Source organism: Bombus affinis, unplaced genomic scaffold (genome assembly GCF_024516045.1).
Source record: "Bombus affinis isolate iyBomAffi1 unplaced genomic scaffold, iyBomAffi1.2 ctg00000064.1, whole genome shotgun sequence".
Classification (NCBI taxonomy): domain Eukaryota; kingdom Metazoa; phylum Arthropoda; class Insecta; order Hymenoptera; family Apidae; genus Bombus; species Bombus affinis.
Window position 1 is genome coordinate 50,822 of NW_026108821.1, and position 26,451 is coordinate 77,272.

At 43.7% G+C, this 26,451-nt stretch overlaps 1 long non-coding RNA gene across 1 annotated transcript; it reads right to left on the bottom strand.

Annotated features, from left to right (window-relative positions):
- Positions 1-25,300, bottom strand: LOC126926959 (uncharacterized). Its single transcript, XR_007715040.1, has 2 exons — positions 25,171-25,300; positions 1-78 (listed from the first exon to the last, which is right to left on the bottom strand). It is a non-coding gene; the product is annotated as an uncharacterized LOC126926959 (long non-coding RNA).
- Between the last annotated feature and the right edge of the window lie 1,151 nt (positions 25,301-26,451).

The following is a 26,451-nucleotide window of genomic DNA, read 5'->3' on the forward strand; positions in this document are numbered from 1 at the left end:
TTCGGAAATACAAATAATTCCCTTTATTTAGCACACAACTGTTATACATATATCTTATACTCTTAAGACCTCAAAATCCTACTCGCACGCACGCTTGTTGTCAACCGACTCTTCCAGATACTTCTAACGACTGGCTCTTGTCTTTTGTCTCAACCAAGACCCGGACGTCCTCTGACGCTTACACACACATTCACATGTACAGTGTAAATGTATCATGTTCCTAACAGCGTAATTAGGAACGTGACGCTGGGCAAATGCCTCAGCGATCAACAGCTACAGGACGTCGAAGACCTTATGACAAACCCCCCCAGACACGGGACGCTAGGATACCGACATTGCCTGGCGGAAATCGATCGTTTTTCGCGTTAGACCGAAGCCGTTCCCATCGCCGACATGGAGGCGGCAACCGTTGTTTCAGCCATCCTTTCCACGTGGATATTCCGTTTCGACGTACCTTTAAGGATAAGGACCGATCAAGGACGCCAGTTCGAGTCAAACTTATTTAACGAATTATGCCTGTTCCTCGGCATTAGGCATTTACGAACGACAGCCTATCACCCCGTGACCAACGGGATGGTAGATCGCCTGCCCCGACAACTAAAAGCAGCAATCAAATGCCACGATACGAGCAACTGTGTAGAAATCTTGCCAATAGTTTTATTAGGCATACGAACAGTTATTACGGACGTGAAAACGACGACAGCCGAAATGGTTTATGGCACCGGCATACGATTGCCGGCAGAATTCTGTGTACCAACGAAGCAACAGGCCAAGTCGAAATACGGAAGCCGTCTAAAGTCTTACGTATTTCTACGTCACGATTACATCGGAAACCCCTTACAAGCACCCTACGGCGGACAGCATCAATTTATATCGAGAGCAAAAAGGACCATTGCGATTGAAGTTAGCAACAAGAACGTAATCGTACACTTAGACCGTCCGAAATGCGTGAATTTTTATTGCACGGTAACATTGAACACCATTACAGCGAAAATCGCGAAGTAATAATACCACCTGATGTTTGAAACGAGCAAAACAAAGAGGACTGAGGAATTCATCACTCCAGGTGCGCGGGCAGAAAAGTTCGCTTCCCTATTCGTTCCCAGCCAGGCCGTCGATAAGCTAATGCGAAAGAACTACCAGCGACATAAATATAAGTCGCAGATGAAAGAACACCGCAACATTCTATTTGGAATTTTGGGAAAATCCCGAAACATTGTAATCTAGATTCTACCGTAGCGGTAATTAAACAATTGTAGTCATCCAGTCCGATTGTAATTGTTCGAAACTTGTGATACCGAACATGGCCTCGAGGCGACAACCAGTCACCGAACGTAGCCGCGGTCAAGAGATGAACGTTTTGTCTAATAAAGCCATGGAGTAATTCTATATCTGTCCTTAAAAGAAATACTTGGGACGGGACACGACAGTAAACATTCCAACGGTTTCTGTCCCCAGTCTCGCCACACGCAGACATCCGTCGGATAAGATGATTGCCAGATATCAACGCATCTCCACAGTATATGTTTAGCTAGCCTGAGGACCCATTATAAACCTTAAGATTTAGTTAACTAAAGTCCTTAACAGTCCTAAACAGGCAAACAGTCTTTGTTCCAACTACGGGATGATAGGTGAAATATATTTTTCCACGGACGACGCTTCCCGCTAGCAACGTTCCCCCAAGGGTTACTAGCATACTTCTCTAACCATCAACCTGGAAATTATCCAATTAACAGTAACGTCACTTTCAATCTCTTTCCGAGCGAAGTCTTTTCTCCACGTTTCCGATGTTCTGGTACCCTTAGACACACCCATCATAGTTTTCCTCTGCAGCATCATCGTGCCGGAAAATCATTCTCTCGTGAGGTCACATTAGCCAGTTACAAAGAGCCTTAACATTCGGTGGATATTCTATGTTTTGACAAAGAGTTTGTTCAGTCCTACCTATACCGTAGATAAGGAAGTATGGTACAACTTGGAATCAGGATGAAAACGAATTCTGTTGTCCCGTTGACCGCGGCTTTGTTATTGAAACCAGGATCATTGTCATTAGCTTCTCGAGTACCTAATTACCACGACTACTTGTCAAATTATATAACAATCAAATTTACACTAGTAAATATCTGCTCTATTGCATAACTACAACGTCTAAACCAAATGAAGATCCGTTTCGCGCCTCTGACTCTAATCATAATGTGAACCCGATGTAAGTGAAAATACATGCACATACCATCGATTCTGCCTGACCAGCACTCTCACCCGGAACCGGAACTCGCAGTGCACCGTGACGAACAGCACATATATAAGCCTCCACTCTTAGCCAGACCGTCAGTCGTGCTCGCGCAACAGTAGAAGCAACATGGAATTTTTTAGATCTCTACTACGCGTCGTTGGTTTGTTCGTGCCAAGTAAAGTAGATATCATTTCCGAACTACCACTGGAGGTATCGCACTTGATACTTCGAAAATTGGATCCCTCGTCCCTGCAGAGCGCCGTGCTTGTCTCGCGCAAATGGTTCTACGTTTGTAGATCCGACAAGTGTCTACGGCGGAAAGTGAGACGTCACATGCGACATTCGAGAAAGCGGGTCAAGATGCAATTTCTCGGACCTGCAGCCGCTAAAGCTACCAACCAAGAATCAAGAAGTAGAGGACGCGGTGAGGGCAACCTAAGGCACGAAATAAGTTTATCCGCTGCCCGTACGGCGGTCGTCGTTGGAAGGTTACGCGGTCCTCTGAAAATTTCGATGCGAGATCGCCCCATCGATGTTGGACCAATAAAATGTATTAGACTCTAACTCGTGTAAATACCTTAATTTGACTGCTTGCTCTTGCGAGAACTTGAAACGGTCTTGTCCGGATTCAGAACTGTAGCGCGAAGCTTGAATTAAAATGGTTTTACTGAGACGGCAATGCGTCTCAGTCACGATAATACTATCTGTATCGTAATAGGCCCATTATTGAATATTAACTACAATGTATCATCGCTGCAATTGCAAATTTGTCGTCAATTAGATGCGAGATATACTCCTCATTGCCTGCCAAATACAGCTCACATCAGCTGGCTCGTGCTATTATATCATCGCAGGTCCTCGACATATCAAGCGTAATTGCAGTATTACAAATTAAGGTTAACATATTCAAATGAATGTATCTCCGTTTCTATTGCACATATGGCGACAAAGCGATGCCCTTTACATTTCACATCCGATGTCATGTGCACCGCACATCTGCTGGTTTGTACCATGTCAACTCCGGCCTCTGTCAAACCTAGCGAAATTGGTGCTTTGCATATTCATGATTAATTATTCAAATCACCGTATCGCCGTTTGCATTGCAGATATGCCGACAATTCTATGCGCGATATACGCCACTTTTTCTGCCAAACACAATGTATATTACCTGGTTTGAGTTATGTAACGTGTGGGCGCAGCCAAACTCAGCGTATACGCAATTATGCATTTTCGGGCGAAATATTCAAATATTACATATTCAAATGAACGTATCTTGGTTTCTATGTCGCCTATTCCATGCGCAGAACATTCCACATATGATGCCAAATCAGCCGGTCTGTGCTATGTCAACTCTGGACCCTGTAAAATCCAGCGTAATTGTAGTTTTTGTTGTTAATGCTTAAATATTGCATTCAAAGATTCGCCGCTTCTTTTGCACATATGTCGACAATTCCATACGCCTTGTACTCAGCATTTGCTGTAGTTTCATTGCCCATCAGCTCGTTTGCGCTGTGTCAACTCTGGTCCCTGCAAAATCCAGCCCAAATGCAATTTTCTATGTTCGGGCTTAAATATTCAAATCAACGTTACTCCGATTCAATAGCACATATGTCGACAATACGATGCGCTTTATATTCCACATTGACTGCCATACGCAGGGCGCTTCATCTGGTTTAAGCCGTATTAAATCCGGACCGAGTCAAATCCAGCGTATTTGTAGTTTTGCATATTCAAGCCTTGTTATTCAAGTGAAAGTATCTCCGTATCCATTGTAGGTACGTCGACAATAGGATGTACGTAATACTGCACATTTGCTGCCAAATACAGCACACACCAGCCCGTTTGCACACTGTCAAGACTGGACTCGGAGAAATCCGTCGAAATTGCAGTTTTGGATATTAATGCTTACATATTCGAATCAAGGTACCTCCGCTTGTTTTCCAGAAACATTGGCCATGCGATGCGCGTTATATTCCACATCTGATGCCAAGTACAGTGCACATCATCCGGTTTACGCTATGTAAAATCTGGACCCAGCCAGATCCAGCGTAGTTGCAGTTTCGTATATTCAGGATTAAGTATTCAAACCGACGTATCTCCGATTCTATGGCACATATGGCTACAATTAGAGGCTCGTTATACTCCAAATTTGCTGCCAAACACAGTGCATGTTATTCCGTTTGATACATGTAAAATCGGGACCCAGCCGAACCCTGCGTATTTGCAGCTTTACATATTCAGTATTAAATATTCCAACCAACGAATCTCCGTTTCTATGGCACACTTACAGACAATTCGGTGCGCGTTATATTTGACAACTGATGTCATATACAGCGCACATCAGTAGGTTAGCGTTTTGTTCACTCTTGTCCCTGTCAAATACACCATAATAGCAGTTTAGCATATTCATGCTTGAATATCGAAAGCAACGTATCTTCGTTTCTATGGCAGATATGACGACAATTCGGTGAGCGTTATGCTCCTGATTTGCTGGTGAGCACAGAGCACATCTTCCGATTCTATCATCTCTTCTGTCTTACGTCTTCTCTGGTCACTGACAGATTCAGCGTAATTGCTGTTTTGCATATTCATGCCTAAATGTTCAAACCAACGTATCAGCGCTGCTATTGGATACATATCGCAAATGCGATGCGCGCTATACTCCACAATTACAGCCAAATACAGTACTTATTCGGTTTGCGCTATGTCGACTGTATTTTCGAGCTATCGCGGGGAGACGCGTTCGTTTGAATACGCGTCAATGGGAGTCGTAAATTCCCGTTACGATTGGAATAATCGACTCCACGGATAGTTCGATCCCCGTATTTCGCTTAGGATAATAGGTGTAGTCGTTGTGGTATAACACTGGGGGTCACAAAGTTATAAAAAATATATGTATTTCCAACGATTTATACAATCACACTGAGTAAGAACGCCGTTGCTTAAGATACAGATAACGAAGAAATGGATTATTCTTAGATGAGAGTGTGAGCTATAGGAGCTCTAGGTCCGTGAGAGCTGTAGGAGCTGTCGGACTTCTGGATACTGTGAGAGAAATAGGAGGCTCTTAGAGATATAGGAACGGTGAGAGTTATAGGGATTGCAGGAACTTTAGTCACCGCGAGAGACGATGGAACTCTAAAGTTTATTCTGATGTGAGTACGAAGCTCGGTATTGGTGTGCCCTTTGAGCGAAGAACGCGGATTCGTTGATTACATTGTTAGTTAGGAAAGTGAGGGCAATGATCCGCGATGCCGATTGGTTACGACTAATGTTAGAAAGGAAGAGAGGAGGAAGAAGCCTCCTACCAACGTGGGTCCTAGGCGACATTGTTTATGGGAAATCTCAGATTTTCCGTTAGGTAGATGTCCGCTTTTTTCGTTAAGTCAATACCCGCCTTCTCCGTAACTCTTAAGAGGGCGTAATAAACCCAAGGACCTTTCTAAAAACCGACCGAAAACACTTCTAGAATTAGAAAGTCTTTTCGGGAAAACAGATTGACTTAGGCCATATGTGCGAACAATGCAGTTGGGATTTCGGCTTTATGATGGGTCCTTGGGCCTATGGAGGATTCGAAGGATGGCACGTGGACCGTTGGATGCCAAGCCGCGCGGGATGGAGTGCAGATGTGTTGCGCGCCAGAACATCGACTCTGGTCTCTGTTATATGCAGTGTAATTGTTGTTTTGCAGATTCAGACTCAAATATTCAACTCCACGTATCTCCGTTGCTGTTGCTGATATGTCGACAATTCGATGTGCCAGGTACTCCACATTTCTTGCCAAATACATCGTTTGCCAGCCAGTTTGCGCTATATCCAGACTGGTCCCAGACAGATCAAGCATAAATATAAATCGGAGATGATAAAACACGGGAACCTTCCGTTTGGAATTTTGGGAAAATCCCGTAACATTGTAATCTAGATTCTACCATAGCTGTAATTAAACAATCGTAGTCATCTAGTCCGATTGTAATTGTTCGAAACTTGTGATACTGCACTTGGCCTCGAGGCGACAACCAGTCACCGAACGTAGCCGCGGTCAAGGGATGAACGTTTTGTCTAATAAAGGCATGGAGTAATTCGATAGCTGTCCTTAAATGAAATAATCGTAGCGGCACGTGACAGTAAACATTCCAACGGTTTCTGTCCCGTGACTCGCCACACGCAGACTCTATCCGTCGGATAAGATGATTGCCAGATGTCAACGCATCTCAACAGTATATGTTTAGCTAGCCTGAGGACCCATTATAAACCTTAAGATTTAGTTAATTAAAGTCCTTAACAGTCCTAAACAGGCAAACAGTCTTTGTTTCACCTACGGGATGATAGGTGAAATCTATTTTTCCGCGGACGACGCTTCCCGCTAGCAACGTTCCCTCAAGGGCTACTAGCATCCTTCTCTAACCATCAACATGGAAATTGTCTAATTAACAGTAACGTCACTTTCAATCTCTTTCCGAGCGGAGTCATTTCTCCACGTATCCGATGTTCTGGTGCCCTTAGACACACCCATCATAGTTTTCCTCTGCAGCATCATCGTGCCGGAAAATCATTCTCTCGTGAGGTCACATTAGCCAGTTACAAAGAGCCTTAACATTCGGTGGATATTCTATGTTTTGACAAAGAGTTTGTTCAGTCCTACCTATACCGTAGATAAGGAAGTATGGTACAACTTGGAATCAGGATGAAAACGAATTCTGTTGTCCCGTTGACCGCGGCTTTGTTATTGAAACCAGGATCATTGTCATTAGCTTCTCGAGTACCTAATTACCACGACTACTTGTCAAATTATATAACAATCAAATTTACACTAGTAAATATCTGCTCTATTGCATAACTACAACGTCTAAACCAAATGAAGATCCGTTTCGCGCCTCTGACTCTAATCATAATGTGAACCCGATGTAAGTGAAAATACATGCACATACCATCGATTCTGCCTGACCAGCACTCTCACCCGGAACCGGAACTCGAAGTGCACCGTGACGAACAGCACATATATAAGCCTCCACTCTTAGCCAGACCGTCAGTCGTGCTCGCGCAACAGTAGAAGCAACATGGAATTTTTTAGATCTCTACTACGCGTCGTTGGTTTGTTCGTGCCAAGTAAAGTAGATATCATTTCCGAACTACCACTGGAGGTATCGCACTTGATACTTCGAAAATTGGATCCCTCGTCCCTGCAGAGCGCCGTGCTTGTCTCGCGCAAATGGTTCTACGTTTGTAGATCCGACAAGTGTCTACGGCGGAAAGTGAGACGTCACATGCGACATTCGAGAAAGCGGGTCAAGATGCAATTTCTCGGACCTGCAGCCGCTAAAGCTACCAACCAAGAATCAAGAAGTAGAGGACGCGGTGAGGGCAACCTAAGGCACGAAATAAGTTTATCCGCTGCCCGTACGGCGGTCGTCGTTGGAAGGTTACGCGGTCCTCTGAAAATTTCGATGCGAGATCGCCCCATCGATGTTGGACCAATAAAATGTATTAGACTCTAACTCGTGTAAATACCTTAATTTGACTGCTTGCTCTTGCGAGAACTTGAAACGGTCTTGTCCGGATTCAGAACTGTAGCGCGAAGCTTGAAATAAAATGGTTTTACTGAGACGGCAATGCGTCTCAGTCACGATAATACTATCTGTATCGTAATAGGCCCATTATTGAATATTAACTACAATGTATCATCGCTGCAATTGCAAATTTGTCGTCAATTAGATGCGAGATATACTCCTCATTGCCTGCCAAATACAGCTCACATCAGCTGGCTCGTGCTATTATATCATCTCAGGTCCTCGACATATCAAGCGTAATTGCAGTTTTACAAATTAAGGTTAACATATTCAAATGAATGTATCTCCGTTTCTATTGCACATATGGCGACAAAGCGATGCCCTTTACATTTCACATCCGATGTCATGTGCACCGCACATCTGCTGGTTTGTACCATGTCAACTCCGACCTCTGTCAAACCTAGCGAAATTGGTGCTTTGCATATTCATGATTAATTATTCAAATCACCGTATCGCCGTTTGCATTGCAGATATGCCGACAATTCTATGCGCGATATACGCCACTTTTTCTGCCAAACACAATGTATATTACCTGGTTTGAGTTATGTAACGTGTGGGCGCAGCCAAACTCAGCGTATACGCAATTATGCATTTTCGGGCGAAATATTCAAATATTACATATTCAAATGAACGTATCTTGGTTTCTATGTCGCCTATTCCATGCGCAGAACATTCCACATATGATGCCAAATCAGCCGGTCTGTGCTATGTCAACTCTGGACCCTGTAAAATCCAGCGTAATTGTAGTTTTTGTTGTTAATGCTTAAATATTGCATTCAAAGATTCGCCGCTTCTTTTGCACATATGTCGACAATTCCATACGCCTTGTACTCAGCATTTGCTGTAGTTTCATTGCCCATCAGCTCGTTTGCGCTGTGTCAACTCTGGTCCCTGCAAAATCCAGCCCAAATGCAATTTTCTATGTTCGGGCTTAAATATTCAAATCAAAATTACTCCGATTCAATAGCACATATGTCGACAATACGATGCGCTTTATATTCCACATTGACTGCCATACGCAGGGCGCTTCATCTGGTTTAAGCCGTATTAAATCCGGACCGAGTCAAATCCAGCGTATTTGTAGTTTTGCATATTCAAGCCTTGTTATTCAAGTGAAAGTATCTCCGTATCCATTGTAGGTACGTCGACAATAGGATGTACGTAATACTGCACATTTGCTGCCAAATACAGCACACACCAGCCCGTTTGCACACTGTCAAGACTGGACTCGGAGAAATCCGTCGAAATTGCAGTTTTGGATATTAATGCTTACATATTCGAATCAAGGTACCTCCGCTTGTTTTCCAGAAACATTGGCCATGCGATGCGCGTTATATTCCACATCTGATGCCAAGTACAGTGCACATCATCCGGTTTACGCTATGTAAAATCTGGACCCAGCCAGATCCAGCGTAGTTGCAGTTTCGTATATTCAGGATTAAGTATTCAAACCGACGTATCTCCGATTCTATGGCACATATGGCTACAATTAGAGGCTCGTTATACTCCAAATTTGCTGCCAAACACAGTGCATGTTATTCCGTTTGATACATGTAAAATCGGGACCCAGCCGAACCCTGCGTATTTGCAGCTTTACATATTCAGTATTAAATATTCCAACCAACGAATCTCCGTTTCTATGGCACACTTACAGACAATTCGGTGCGCGTTATATTTGACAACTGATGTCATATACAGCGCACATCAGTAGGTTAGCGTTTTGTTCACTCTTGTCCCTGTCAAATACACCATAATAGCAGTTTAGCATATTCATGCTTGAATATCGAAAGCAACGTATCTTCGTTTCTATGGCAGATATGACGACAATTCGGTGAGCGTTATGCTCCTGATTTGCTGGTGAGCACAGAGCACATCTTCCGATTCTATCATCTCTTCTGTCTTACGTCTTCTCTGGTCACTGACAGATTCAGCGTAATTGCTGTTTTGCATATTCATGCCTAAATGTTCAAACCAACGTATCAGCGCTGCTATTGGATACATATCGCAAATGCGATGCGCGCTATACTCCACAATTACAGCCAAATACAGTACTTATTCGGTTTGCGCTATGTCGACTGTATTTTCGAGCTATCGCGGGGAGACGCGTTCGTTTGAATACGCGTCAATGGGAGTCGTAAATTCCCGTTACGATTGGAATAATCGACTCCACGGATAGTTCGATCCCCGTATTTCGCTTAGGATAATAGGTGTAGTCGTTGTGGTATAACACTGGGGGTCACAAAGTTATAAAAAATATATGTATTTCCAACGATTTATACAATCACACTGAGTAAGAACGCCGTTGCTTAAGATACAGATAACGAAGAAATGGATTATTCTTAGATGAGAGTGTGAGCTATAGGAGCTCTAGGTCCGTGAGAGCTGTAGGAGCTGTCGGACTTCTGGATACTGTGAGAGAAATAGGAGGCTCTTAGAGATATAGGAACGGTGAGAGTTATAGGGATTGCAGGAACTTTAGTCACCGCGAGAGACGATGGAACTCTAAAGTTTATTCTGATGTGAGTACGAAGCTCGGTATTGGTGTGCCCTTTGAGCGAAGAACGCGGATTCGTTGATTACATTGTTAGTTAGGAAAGTGAGGGCAATGATCCGCGATGCCGATTGGTTACGACTAATGTTAGAAAGGAAGAGAGGAGGAAGAAGCCTCCTACCAACGTGGGTCCTAGGCGACATTGTTTATGGGAAATCTCAGATTTTCCGTTAGGTAGATGTCCGCTTTTTTCGTTAAGTCAATACCCGCCTTCTCCGTAACTCTTAAGAGGGCGTAATAAACCCAAGGACCTTTCTAAAAACCGACCGAAAACACTTCTAGAATTAGAAAGTCTTTTCGGGAAAACAGATTGACTTAGGCCATATGTGCGAACAATGCAGTTGGGATTTCGGCTTTATGATGGGTCCTTGGGCCTATGGAGGATTCGAAGGATGGCACGTGGACCGTTGGATGCCAAGCCGCGCGGGATGGAGTGCAGATGTGTTGCGCGCCAGAACATCGACTCTGGTCTCTGTTATATGCAGTGTAATTGTTGTTTTGCAGATTCAGACTCAAATATTCAACTCCACGTATCTCCGTTGCTGTTGCTGATATGTCGACAATTCGATGTGCCAGGTACTCCACATTTCTTGCCAAATACATCGTTTGCCAGCCAGTTTGCGCTATATCCAGACTGGTCCCAGACAGATCAAGCATAAATATAAATCGGAGATGATAAAACACGGGAACCTTCCGTTTGGAATTTTGGGAAAATCCCGTAACATTGTAATCTAGATTCTACCATAGCTGTAATTAAACAATCGTAGTCATCTAGTCCGATTGTAATTGTTCGAAACTTGTGATACTGCACTTGGCCTCGAGGCGACAACCAGTCACCGAACGTAGCCGCGGTCAAGGGATGAACGTTTTGTCTAATAAAGGCATGGAGTAATTCGATAGCTGTCCTTAAATGAAATAATCGTAGCGGCACGTGACAGTAAACATTCCAACGGTTTCTGTCCCGTGACTCGCCACACGCAGACTCTATCCGTCGGATAAGATGATTGCCAGATGTCAACGCATCTCAACAGTATATGTTTAGCTAGCCTGAGGACCCATTATAAACCTTAAGATTTAGTTAATTAAAGTCCTTAACAGTCCTAAACAGGCAAACAGTCTTTGTTTCACCTACGGGATGATAGGTGAAATCTATTTTTCCGCGGACGACGCTTCCCGCTAGCAACGTTCCCTCAAGGGCTACTAGCATCCTTCTCTAACCATCAACATGGAAATTGTCTAATTAACAGTAACGTCACTTTCAATCTCTTTCCGAGCGGAGTCATTTCTCCACGTATCCGATGTTCTGGTGCCCTTAGACACACCCATCATAGTTTTCCTCTGCAGCATCATCGTGCCGGAAAATCATTCTCTCGTGAGGTCACATTAGCCAGTTACAAAGAGCCTTAACATTCGGTGGATATTCTATGTTTTGACAAAGAGTTTGTTCAGTCCTACCTATACCGTAGATAAGGAAGTATGGTACAACTTGGAATCAGGATGAAAACGAATTCTGTTGTCCCGTTGACCGCGGCTTTGTTATTGAAACCAGGATCATTGTCATTAGCTTCTCGAGTACCTAATTACCACGACTACTTGTCAAATTATATAACAATCAAATTTACACTAGTAAATATCTGCTCTATTGCATAACTACAACGTCTAAACCAAATGAAGATCCGTTTCGCGCCTCTGACTCTAATCATAATGTGAACCCGATGTAAGTGAAAATACATGCACATACCATCGATTCTGCCTGACCAGCACTCTCACCCGGAACCGGAACTCGAAGTGCACCGTGACGAACAGCACATATATAAGCCTCCACTCTTAGCCAGACCGTCAGTCGTGCTCGCGCAACAGTAGAAGCAACATGGAATTTTTTAGATCTCTACTACGCGTCGTTGGTTTGTTCGTGCCAAGTAAAGTAGATATCATTTCCGAACTACCACTGGAGGTATCGCACTTGATACTTCGAAAATTGGATCCCTCGTCCCTGCAGAGCGCCGTGCTTGTCTCGCGCAAATGGTTCTACGTTTGTAGATCCGACAAGTGTCTACGGCGGAAAGTGAGACGTCACATGCGACATTCGAGAAAGCGGGTCAAGATGCAATTTCTCGGACCTGCAGCCGCTAAAGCTACCAACCAAGAATCAAGAAGTAGAGGACGCGGTGAGGGCAACCTAAGGCACGAAATAAGTTTATCCGCTGCCCGTACGGCGGTCGTCGTTGGAAGGTTACGCGGTCCTCTGAAAATTTCGATGCGAGATCGCCCCATCGATGTTGGACCAATAAAATGTATTAGACTCTAACTCGTGTAAATACCTTAATTTGACTGCTTGCTCTTGCGAGAACTTGAAACGGTCTTGTCCGGATTCAGAACTGTAGCGCGAAGCTTGAAATAAAATGGTTTTACTGAGACGGCAATGCGTCTCAGTCACGATAATACTATCTGTATCGTAATAGGCCCATTATTGAATATTAACTACAATGTATCATCGCTGCAATTGCAAATTTGTCGTCAATTAGATGCGAGATATACTCCTCATTGCCTGCCAAATACAGCTCACATCAGCTGGCTCGTGCTATTATATCATCTCAGGTCCTCGACATATCAAGCGTAATTGCAGTTTTACAAATTAAGGTTAACATATTCAAATGAATGTATCTCCGTTTCTATTGCACATATGGCGACAAAGCGATGCCCTTTACATTTCACATCCGATGTCATGTGCACCGCACATCTGCTGGTTTGTACCATGTCAACTCCGACCTCTGTCAAACCTAGCGAAATTGGTGCTTTGCATATTCATGATTAATTATTCAAATCACCGTATCGCCGTTTGCATTGCAGATATGCCGACAATTCTATGCGCGATATACGCCACTTTTTCTGCCAAACACAATGTATATTACCTGGTTTGAGTTATGTAACGTGTGGGCGCAGCCAAACTCAGCGTATACGCAATTATGCATTTTCGGGCGAAATATTCAAATATTACATATTCAAATGAACGTATCTTGGTTTCTATGTCGCCTATTCCATGCGCAGAACATTCCACATATGATGCCAAATCAGCCGGTCTGTGCTATGTCAACTCTGGACCCTGTAAAATCCAGCGTAATTGTAGTTTTTGTTGTTAATGCTTAAATATTGCATTCAAAGATTCGCCGCTTCTTTTGCACATATGTCGACAATTCCATACGCCTTGTACTCAGCATTTGCTGTAGTTTCATTGCCCATCAGCTCGTTTGCGCTGTGTCAACTCTGGTCCCTGCAAAATCCAGCCCAAATGCAATTTTCTATGTTCGGGCTTAAATATTCAAATCAAAATTACTCCGATTCAATAGCACATATGTCGACAATACGATGCGCTTTATATTCCACATTGACTGCCATACGCAGGGCGCTTCATCTGGTTTAAGCCGTATTAAATCCGGACCGAGTCAAATCCAGCGTATTTGTAGTTTTGCATATTCAAGCCTTGTTATTCAAGTGAAAGTATCTCCGTATCCATTGTAGGTACGTCGACAATAGGATGTACGTAATACTGCACATTTGCTGCCAAATACAGCACACACCAGCCCGTTTGCACACTGTCAAGACTGGACTCGGAGAAATCCGTCGAAATTGCAGTTTTGGATATTAATGCTTACATATTCGAATCAAGGTACCTCCGCTTGTTTTCCAGAAACATTGGCCATGCGATGCGCGTTATATTCCACATCTGATGCCAAGTACAGTGCACATCATCCGGTTTACGCTATGTAAAATCTGGACCCAGCCAGATCCAGCGTAGTTGCAGTTTCGTATATTCAGGATTAAGTATTCAAACCGACGTATCTCCGATTCTATGGCACATATGGCTACAATTAGAGGCTCGTTATACTCCAAATTTGCTGCCAAACACAGTGCATGTTATTCCGTTTGATACATGTAAAATCGGGACCCAGCCGAACCCTGCGTATTTGCAGCTTTACATATTCAGTATTAAATATTCCAACCAACGAATCTCCGTTTCTATGGCACACTTACAGACAATTCGGTGCGCGTTATATTTGACAACTGATGTCATATACAGCGCACATCAGTAGGTTAGCGTTTTGTTCACTCTTGTCCCTGTCAAATACACCATAATAGCAGTTTAGCATATTCATGCTTGAATATCGAAAGCAACGTATCTTCGTTTCTATGGCAGATATGACGACAATTCGGTGAGCGTTATGCTCCTGATTTGCTGGTGAGCACAGAGCACATCTTCCGATTCTATCATCTCTTCTGTCTTACGTCTTCTCTGGTCACTGACAGATTCAGCGTAATTGCTGTTTTGCATATTCATGCCTAAATGTTCAAACCAACGTATCAGCGCTGCTATTGGATACATATCGCAAATGCGATGCGCGCTATACTCCACAATTACAGCCAAATACAGTACTTATTCGGTTTGCGCTATGTCGACTGTATTTTCGAGCTATCGCGGGGAGACGCGTTCGTTTGAATACGCGTCAATGGGAGTCGTAAATTCCCGTTACGATTGGAATAATCGACTCCACGGATAGTTCGATCCCCGTATTTCGCTTAGGATAATAGGTGTAGTCGTTGTGGTATAACACTGGGGGTCACAAAGTTATAAAAAATATATGTATTTCCAACGATTTATACAATCACACTGAGTAAGAACGCCGTTGCTTAAGATACAGATAACGAAGAAATGGATTATTCTTAGATGAGAGTGTGAGCTATAGGAGCTCTAGGTCCGTGAGAGCTGTAGGAGCTGTCGGACTTCTGGATACTGTGAGAGAAATAGGAGGCTCTTAGAGATATAGGAACGGTGAGAGTTATAGGGATTGCAGGAACTTTAGTCACCGCGAGAGACGATGGAACTCTAAAGTTTATTCTGATGTGAGTACGAAGCTCGGTATTGGTGTGCCCTTTGAGCGAAGAACGCGGATTCGTTGATTACATTGTTAGTTAGGAAAGTGAGGGCAATGATCCGCGATGCCGATTGGTTACGACTAATGTTAGAAAGGAAGAGAGGAGGAAGAAGCCTCCTACCAACGTGGGTCCTAGGCGACATTGTTTATGGGAAATCTCAGATTTTCCGTTAGGTAGATGTCCGCTTTTTTCGTTAAGTCAATACCCGCCTTCTCCGTAACTCTTAAGAGGGCGTAATAAACCCAAGGACCTTTCTAAAAACCGACCGAAAACACTTCTAGAATTAGAAAGTCTTTTCGGGAAAACAGATTGACTTAGGCCATATGTGCGAACAATGCAGTTGGGATTTCGGCTTTATGATGGGTCCTTGGGCCTATGGAGGATTCGAAGGATGGCACGTGGACCGTTGGATGCCAAGCCGCGCGGGATGGAGTGCAGATGTGTTGCGCGCCAGAACATCGACTCTGGTCTCTGTTATATGCAGTGTAATTGTTGTTTTGCAGATTCAGACTCAAATATTCAACTCCACGTATCTCCGTTGCTGTTGCTGATATGTCGACAATTCGATGTGCCAGGTACTCCACATTTCTTGCCAAATACATCGTTTGCCAGCCAGTTTGCGCTATATCCAGACTGGTCCCAGACAGATCAAGCATAAATATAAATCGGAGATGATAAAACACGGGAACCTTCCGTTTGGAATTTTGGGAAAATCCCGTAACATTGTAATCTAGATTCTACCATAGCTGTAATTAAACAATCGTAGTCATCTAGTCCGATTGTAATTGTTCGAAACTTGTGATACTGCACTTGGCCTCGAGGCGACAACCAGTCACCGAACGTAGCCGCGGTCAAGGGATGAACGTTTTGTCTAATAAAGGCATGGAGTAATTCGATAGCTGTCCTTAAATGAAATAATCGTAGCGGCACGTGACAGTAAACATTCCAACGGTTTCTGTCCCGTGACTCGCCACACGCAGACTCTATCCGTCGGATAAGATGATTGCCAGATGTCAACGCATCTCAACAGTATATGTTTAGCTAGCCTGAGGACCCATTATAAACCTTAAGATTTAGTTAATTAAAGTCCTTAACAGTCCTAAACAGGCAAACAGTCTTTGTTTCACCTACGGGATGATAGGTGAAATCTATTTTTCCGCGGACGACGCTTCCCGCTAGCAACGTTCCCTCAAGGGCTACTAGCATCCTTCTCTAACCATCAACATGGAAATTGTCTAATTAACAGTAACGTCACTTTCAATCTCTTTCCGAGCGGAGTCATTTCTCCACGTATCCGATGTTCTGGTGCCCTTAGACACACCCATCATAGTTTTCCTCTGCAGCATCATCGTGCCGGAAAATCATTCTCTCGTGAGGTCACATTAGCCAGTTACAAAGAGCCTTAACATTCGGTGGATATTCTATGTTTTGACAAAGAGTTTGTTCAGTCCTACCTATACCGTAGATAAGGAAGTATGGTACAACTTGGAATCAGGATGAAAACGAATTCTGTTGTCCCGTTGACCGCGGCTTTGTTATTGAAACCAGGATCATTGTCATTAGCTTCTCGAGTACCTAATTACCACGACTACTTGTCAAATTATATAACAATCAAATTTACACTAGTAAATATCTGCTCTATTGCATAACTACAACGTCTAAACCAAATGAAGATCCGTTTCGCGCCTCTGACTCTAATCATAATGTGAACCCGATGTAAGTGAAAATACATGCACATACCATCGATTCTGCCTGACCAGCACTCTCACCCGGAACCGGAACTCGCAGTGCACCGTGACGAACAGCACATATATAAGCCTCCACTCTTAGCCAGACCGTCAGTCGTGCTCGCGCAACAGTAGAAGCAACATGGAATTTTTTAGATCTCTACTACGCGTCGTTGGTTTGTTCGTGCCAAGTAAAGTAGATATCATTTCCGAACTACCACTGGAGGTATCGCACTTGATACTTCGAAAATTGGATCCCTCGTCCCTGCAGAGCGCCGCGCTTGTCTCGCGCAAATGGTTCAACGTTTGTGGATCCGACAAGTGACTACGGCGGAAAGCGAGACGTCACATGCGACATACGAGAAAGCGGGTCAAGATGCAATTTCTCGGACCTGCAGCCGCAAAAGCTACCAACCAAGAATCAAGAAGTAGAGGACGTGGTGAGGGCAACCTAACGCACGAAATAAGTTTATCCGCTGCTCGTACGGCGGTCGTCGTTGGAAGGTTACGCGGTCCTCTGAAAACTTCGATGCGAGATCGCCCCATCGATGTTGGACCAATAAAATGTATTAGACTCTAACTCGTGTGAGTACCTTAATTTGACTGCTTGCTCTTGCGAGAACTTGAAACGGTCTTGTCCGGATTCAGAACTGTAGCGTGAAGCTTGAAATAAAATGGTTTTACTGAGACGGCAATGTGTTTCAGTCACGCTAATACTATCGGTATCGTAATAGGCCCATTATTGAATATTAACTACAATGTATCACCGCTGCAATTGCAGATTTGTCGTCAATTAGATGCGAGATATACTTCTCATTGCCTGCCAAATACAGCTCACATCAACTGGCTCGTGCTATTATATCATCTCTGGTCCTCGACATATCAAGCTTAACTGCAGTTTTACAAATTAAGGTTAACATATTCAAATGAATGTATCTCCGTTTCTATTGCACATATGCCGACAAAGCGATGCCCGTTACATTTCACATCCGATGTCATGTGCACCGCACATCTGCTGGTTTGTACCATGTCAACTCCGGTTTCTGTCAAACCTAGCGAAATTGCTGCTTTACATATTCATGATTAATTATTCAAATCACCGTATCGCCGTTTGCATTGCAGTTATGCCGACAATTCGATGCGCGATATACGCCACTTTTGCTGCCAAACACAATGTATATTACCTGGTTTGAGCTATGTAACGTGTGGTCGCAGCCAAACTAAGCGTATACGCAATTATGCATTTTCTGGAGAAATTTTCAAATATTACATATTCAAATGAACGTATCTTGGTTTCTATGTCGCCTATTCCATGCGCAGAACACTCCACATATGATGCCAAATCAGCCGGTCTGTGCTGTGTCAACTCTGGTCCCTGCAAAATCCAGCCCAAATGCAATTTTGTATGTTCAGGCTTAGATATTCAAATCAACGTGACTCCGATTCCATAGCACATATGTCGACAATACGATGCGCGTTATATTCCACATTGACTGCCATACGCAGAGCGCTTCATCTGGTTTAAGCCGTGTTAAATCCGGACCGAGTCAAATCCAGCGTATTTGTAGTTTTGCATATTCAAGCCTAGTTATTCAAGTGAAAGTATCTCCGTATCCATTGTAGGTACGTCGACAATAGGATGCATGTTATACTCCACATTTGCTGCCAAATACAGCACACATCAGCCCGTTTGCACACTGTCAAGACTGGACTCGGAGAAATCCAGCGTGATTGCAGTTTTGGATATTAATGCTTACATATTCGAATCAAGGTATCTCCGCTTGTTTTGCAGAAACATTGGTCATACGATGCGCGTTATATTCCACATCTGATGCCGGTTTACTCTATGTAAAATCTGGACCCAGCCAGATCCAGCGTAGTTGCAGTTTCGTATATTCAGGATTAAGTATTCAAACCGACGTATCTCCGATTCTATGGCATACATGGCTACAATTAGAGGCTCGTTATACTCCAAATTTGCTGGCAAACACAGTGCACGTTTTTCCGTTTGATGCATGTAAAATCGGGACCCAGCCGAACCCTGCGTATTTGCAGTTTTGCAGACAACCAGTCGCCGAACGTAGTCGCGGTCAAGGGATAAACGTTTTGTCTAACAAAGGCATGAAGTAACGCTATAGCTCTCCTTAAAAGAAATACTTCGGACGGGGCACGACGGTAAGCATTTCAACGATTTCAGTCCCGTGGCTCGCCACACGCAGACTCTATTCTTTGAGTAAGATGATTACCAGATGTCGACACGTCTCGACAGTATATGTTCAGCTAGCCCGAGGACCGGCTATGAATATTAAGATTTGTTTAACTAAAGTCCTTCAAACCGACAAACAGTCCTCGTTCCAACTACGAGAAAATAGGAGAAATCTATTTTTCTCACGAACGACACTACCTCTTCTCGAAGCTCTTAAGGGCGGCTAGCACCCTTCCCTAACCACCAACATGGAAATTGACCAAATAACAGTAACGCCAATTTCCCTCACTTTCCGAACGAAGAATTTTCTCCACGAATCCGATGGTTTCGTGCCCTTAGGCACACCCATCATAGATTTCCTCGACAGCGTTACCGTGATGGAGATCCACTCTCCCGTACGATCTCGACGACGATTCAAGTAACCCTCTGATACGTAGTGATTGCCCCATGCATTAACATTGAGTACAACATAGACGCTAAAGAAAAGTAGAGTTCGTCATCCCGTTGACCGCTGATTCGTTATTGAGCCTAGGATCATTGTCATTAGCTTCTAGAGTATCTAATTACCGCGATTACTTGTCCAATTCCATCATAGTCATATTTGCACTAGTAAATATCACCTCTATTGCATAATGATCACGTCTAGCGCCAATAGGGATTCGTTTCACGTCCTTAACCCTAACTCTAATCTTAACGCCAACCCGACATCTGAAGTGGGATCAGTGCCGACTATAACAGTGCTAGCACTTAAGACCATCGTGCGCAAGTAATTCAGTCGCTAGTGCAAAAATCGAGTGTGAAACTTAACAATTTTTCGCTACCACGTTTTAACCCTTAAAATCGCGTGCTCCGAATCCGCTGCATGGGGCGCAGCTGCCAACCTGATTATGGAAGGAAACTATAATTTCAATAACGAGTGGCGAGTCGACTCGTGCGTACTGGAAGCATCAACGGATAGATCAAGTCATCTGGGTGAATCGTTTCCATTTTACTCCGATTCGGGAGCAGCGCGTTCACTAATTAAAGAGTCCACGGCCTCGAGATTTTCTGACAAAGGAATGACTGACATATTAGTAATGCGAGGGGTAGGGAATACCTGTATTAAACAAATGCCACCCATTTGTTCATCGTGTGAATTAATGATTTTTACATCGAAGATAATTTCTCATGCCCTTCCTGATAGTTATTTAAAATATGATATCGCGATTAGTTGCGGAACTCTAAGTCTGGGTTTTGACGTAACATTACACAAAATAGCCTCGCTATGTGTAAAACAAAAATAATTAATGTCTGTAATGAAACCACTGCAAACGAGATCGTCGTTAATGAAGTTGACACTGATGTACATGGTAATAATAAAAGTCGATCAATTTCTCTTCTCGTCAAATTCAAAGATTCATTCGTTACGGGTTTCCTACGTATTCGCGCAAATACAGGCCGGTTAGAAATACGATTAATTGATCCTAACACCACCGTACGAGGAAGTTCTTATAGACTTACCGAGGAGAAGCGAAGAGCGGTACGTGAGAAAACGAGCGTTTTAATTAATGCAAAGATCATAAGGCCTAGTAATTCGCCATTTGCGAGCCCTACGTAACTCGTGTAGAAGAAAAACGGCTCAGATAGATTATGAGCAGGTTCCCGAGAGCTAAGTCAAAATATGGTCGCGGATCGGTACCCTTTACTCCTTATTGCGGATCAAGTCGCGAGATTGCAAGAGGCGAGATACTTTATTAGCCTGGACATGGTCAGCGGGTTTCACCAAATTCCTATTTATCCTAATTCAGCTGAGTATACAGCGTTCGTTACCCCCGACAGATAATATGAATAGATAACGATGCCGTTTGGACTGAAAAATTGCACCGTCCGTCTTTCGGAGGGCCATTCGCAACGCCCCAGGCGACCTCGCTCATTCGTACGTTGTTATTTATTTCGATAATGTCCTAATTATTGCCGACTCGATAGATCAAGCTTTAGAAAGATTGAAACACCGTCTTAGATACCCTCGTAAAAGCCGGATTCTCTTTTAGCTTTGCGAAACGTTCTCTCAAGGACATCGGTGCTCTATTTGAGATATGTAATTCATAACGGAGGAGTTCGTCCCGACCCGGGTAAAATACACACCTTAAGTTCTTTACCTGTGCCAACGACCGTCACACAGTTCATCCCAAAATTCTCACAGATGAGGAAACTACGCGCTCATCCCTGTACGCGCTCATCTCAGATAACAGAAATAAAACTTGGACAGATAGACACGAAAAAATAAGACAACAGGTAGTTTCCGTCCTGACCGACGCGCCGGTGCTAATGACATTCAACCCCAATTACCCGATAGCACTACCTACTGATGCTAGCTCGGAGAGTTACGGGGCGATTTGGCGCATCAAGCCGAAGGTAAGAACAAGGTAATAGAGTATTACAATAATAGAACCAGCCCCGCGGAATCCAGATATCACTCCTATGAACTCGAAACATTAGCTATCGTAAACGCCGTAAAACATTTCCGTCACTATCTACATGGACGGAAATTTCTTGTCGTCACGGATTGCAACTCGTAGAAAGCGCTGAGTAATAAAGTACATTTAAATGACAGGGACCAGAGGTGATGGACTTACTTGCAGACTTTTATTTATGACTTTATGTATCGGGAAAGTAAACGGACGGCTCACGTAGATTTCTTTTCGCGAAACCGCACAGGCGTTGACCCTATTAAATTCGACAAAATCAAAGAGAAAATAGTTAATCTGGCAGAAATTTCGGAAGATTGCCTGTTAGCGGAACAACGTCGTGATTCTCAAATCTTGGAAATCGTCAAGGAATTGCAAAACGATGGGCTCGCGGGAGACATCGCGAATACATACGAATTAAGGTCCGGTACTATTTACCGTAGGATACAAAGAAACGGCAGGACTCTCTGTTTACCTATAGTCCCAAGTGGTTTTAGATGGTCTGTTATTAACCGTGTGCACCAGTCAATTATGCAGTAAGGTTGGGAGAAACTATACGAATATTACTGTTTCGAAGTGATGGCGAAGTACGTTCGCCGATTCATTGAGAACTGTCATGCTTGTCAAGATTCGAAAGCTAGTTTAGGTAAGGTACAAGCCGAACTGCATCCTATACCTAAGACCAGCATACCCTGGCATACGGTCCACATGGACATAACAGGCAAGTTGAATGGTAAAAGCGATTCAAAGGAGCACGTCATTGTTTTGATCGACGTCTTCACTAAATTCGTATACCTGCATCATACTCGTAAGATAGATTCCCTTAACACCATTAAAGCGCTTAAATCCGCTATATTTTTATTCGGGAGGCCCTGCCAGATAATAGCAGATCAGGGAATATGTTTTAAGGGTAAGGAATTTCGAGAATTCTGCGAAAGCAAACGAATTAAAGTTCACTTGATAGCGACCGGTGCTAGTAGAGCCAAGGGACAGGTAGAGCGTGTTACGGGTGCATTGAAAATTATGTTCACGGTAGTGGAAACGACCGGGCGGCCGTGGCAAGACGCGATTGGGGAAATACAGTTGGCTTTGAATTGCACCACCAACCGCGTGACAAACTCGAGCTCATTTGAACTACTAATAGGTAGAACGACAAGACCGTACGATCTGTTGTTACCCGATAACATCAAAAGTATCGATATCTCCAATATAAGACGACAGGCAATAAAGGGGATGGAAACTAGTGCTAGGTATGATGAGGATGGATTTGACAAAATTAAAGCTAAAGCGGTTAGGTTTAACCTCGGTGATTTCGTATTACGCAAAATGAGGAACGAAATCAAACCAAATTAGATCCAAAATTTAGAGGTCCATTTGTAATAGCAGAAGTTTTGAAAGGAGGCATGTATATCTTAAAGGTATTAAACGGTAAGCGATCGTTCAAGTACAGTCACGACATGTTGAGGAAAATGCCAGATGGTTGCACTCCTGCCGAGTTGGATGTCTGTAGTGAAGGCCATAACAGTGGCCATGACGATACGAGTACTTCGATCTCGGAAGATTAGTAGCACTATGCCAATAACACCCGGCAGGGGAAGTTCGCACGCTTTTCATTTCATGGTAACAGTGTGATAAAGCTCAGAGAGAACGTGTGATGTGGCTCACACACTTTTCATGGTAACAGTGTGATAAAGCTCAGAAAGAACGTGTGATGTGGCTCACACGCTTTTCATGGTAACAGTGTGATAAAGCTCAGAAAGAACGTGTAATGTGGCTCACACGCTTTTCATGGTAACAGTATGATAAGGCTCAGTGAGAACATGCGATGTGGCTCACACGCTTTTCATGGTAACAGTATGATAAGGCTCAGTGAGAACATGCGATGCGACTTGCATGCTTTTCGGGGTGACAATATGATAAGACTCAGTGAAACCGTGGAACGAAGCTCTATGTGCTCATACGATCTAGAAGACCGAGATCCTTTGGAGTGCGAAATCGAAAATGGTCCATCATGCCGTTACGATCCGACTGATAACCTGCAGGATGCAACTATCACATTGGATACTAAGTATAACGCTACTAATTTTCATAATCTTTTATTTTTTTGCTGCCAAATCCCCGAACAGGATTTGTTGCTACACTGGACCCTTGCCTTATTCGAACATCTAGTTAAATTGTGAATAATGTTAATTGTATCGAGTCTAATGTTAGGAAACTCAATATTTTAGTTACATACGAGGACGCGTGATAGTCAGAATGGCCGTGTCGGAGATGAAAGAACACCTGAAACTTCCCTTCGGAACTTTGGGAAGACCCCTAGTACTGTAATTTAGACTTCACCATAGCCGTATTATGAAACTGTTGTCATTCAATCCGACTGTACTTATTTGAGATGAGGTAACGTGCGTGATAGGTATAGAAGAATCACTCGGTATTGTTTAACAATAACTGTTTATTTGCTTGTGTTCGTGATATACACTAGCGCGCCGAAAGCACGGTACAATTATCGATTCAAGATTACAAGTTCAAGCTCGGCGTGATACTTTACGCGGTGGTTCGAGTCGAGACGATTGCACATACGTCGAGAGATTCAGATTTGCTATTACGTACGACTGCGGACGAACAATCCAGAAGGCGTCTTCCAACTTGCCTCGCGGCTCGCGATAGAACAGAATGAATTTGTGTCGCGATGATGCTCCTTAGGAGAACTATGTTTGGGTGTGTCTAAGGATACGGGATCATCGGATTCGTTAAGAAAAGTGTTAGTTCAGAGAGTGAGGGAAAGGGACGTCGCTGTTAATTGGCAAAATTGTGAGTTGGTTGTTGGAAAGGGATGACCGCTGCCCTTGAGAGAAAGTTGCTAGCGAGGAGCGTCGTACGTGAGAAGAAGCAGATTTCCCGTAGTGGGTGGTATGTGTAGGGACTACTGAGACAAAGACTATTTGTCCCTTTAGAGAATCTTAGCTGCATGAAACCTAAGATTTATAGCGGGTCCTTAGGCTCGCTGTAAATATTCGGTGAGAGTGTATCTGACAGACATCTGCCGCTACAGAGATTTATGATAGTGAGCTCGGACTCGAGGAGACAGTCAGTCGCCGAACGTAGTCGCGGTCAAGGTATGAACGTTTTGTCTAACAAAGGCATGAAGTAACTCTATAGCTCTCCTTAAAAGGTATACTTGGGACGGGGCACGACGGTAAGCATTTCAACGATTTCTGTCCCGTGGCTCGCCACACGCAGACTCCATTATTTGAGTAAATACATGAGCAGCTAGTACGAGGACCCGCTATAAACCTTAAGATTTGTTTAACTAAAGTCCTTCAAACCGACAAACAGTCCTCGTTCCAACTACGAGAAAATAGGAGAAATCTATGTTTCTCACGATCGACGCTTCCTCTTCTCGAACTCTGTGAAAAGATATAGAATGGATTCGGAAATACAAAAAATTCCCTTTATTTAGCACACAACTGTTATACATATATCTTATACTCTTAAGACCTCAAAAACCTACTCGCACGCACGCTTGTTGTCAACCGACTCTTCCAAATACTTCTAACGACTGGCTCTTGTCTTTTGTCTCAACCAAGACCCGGACGTCCTCTGACGGTTACACACACATTCACATGTACAGTGTAAATGTATCATATTCCCAACAATATCTTATACTCTAAAGACCTCGAAATCCTACTCGCACGCACGCTTGTTGCCAACCGACTCTTCCAGATACTTGAAACGACTGACTCTTGTCTTTTGTCCCAACTAAGGCCTGGACGTCCTCTGACGCTTACACGCACATTCACATGTACAGTGTAAATGTATCATGTTCCTAACAGCCACGAACAGATCGATAACCTTATTTCCGTTAGGATAATCGGGGTGGTTCAATTAAGTATACACTGATTTAACAGGTATAAATTACAGTTCATTCAAACAACTTGCCTAGAGAAATATAAACTGCTAGAGCATAATTAGGAACGTGACGCTGGGCAAATGCCTCAGCGATCAACAGCTACAGGACGTCGATGACCTTATGGCAAACCCCCCCAGACACGGTACGCTAGGATACCGACATTGCCTGGCGAAAATCGATCGTTTTTCGCATTAGACCGAAGCCGTTCCCATCGCCGACATGGAGGCGGCAACCGTTGTTTCAGCCATCCTTTCCACGTGGATATTCCGTTTCGACGTACCTTTAAGGATAAGGACCCATCAAGGACGCCAGTTCCAATCAACCATATTTAACGAATTATGCCTGTTCCTGGGCATTAGGCATTTACGAACGACAGCCTATCACCCCGCGACCAACGGGATGGTAGAGCGCCTGCACCGTCAACTAAAAGCAGCAATCAAATGCCACGATACGAGCAACTGTGTAGAAATCTTGCCAACAGTTTTATTTGGCATACGAACAGTTATTACGGACGTGAAAACGACGACAGCCGAAATGGTTTATGGCACCGGCATACGATTGCCGGCAGAATTCTGTGTACCAACGAAGCAACAGGCCAAGTCGAAATACGGAAGCCGTCTAAAACTACGAATAGAAAAGATCAGGCCTCATCCGATTACGCGACACGGCGAAAAAGAAACCTCCGTGTTCCACTCGAAACATCGTCTTACGTATTTCTACGTCACGATGCCATCGGATACCCCTTACAACCACCCTACGGCGGACCGCATCAATTTATATCGAGAGCAAAAGGGACCATTGCGATTGAAGTTAGCAACAAGAACGTAATCGTACCCTTAGACCGTCCGAAACGCGTGAATTTTTATTGCACGGTAACA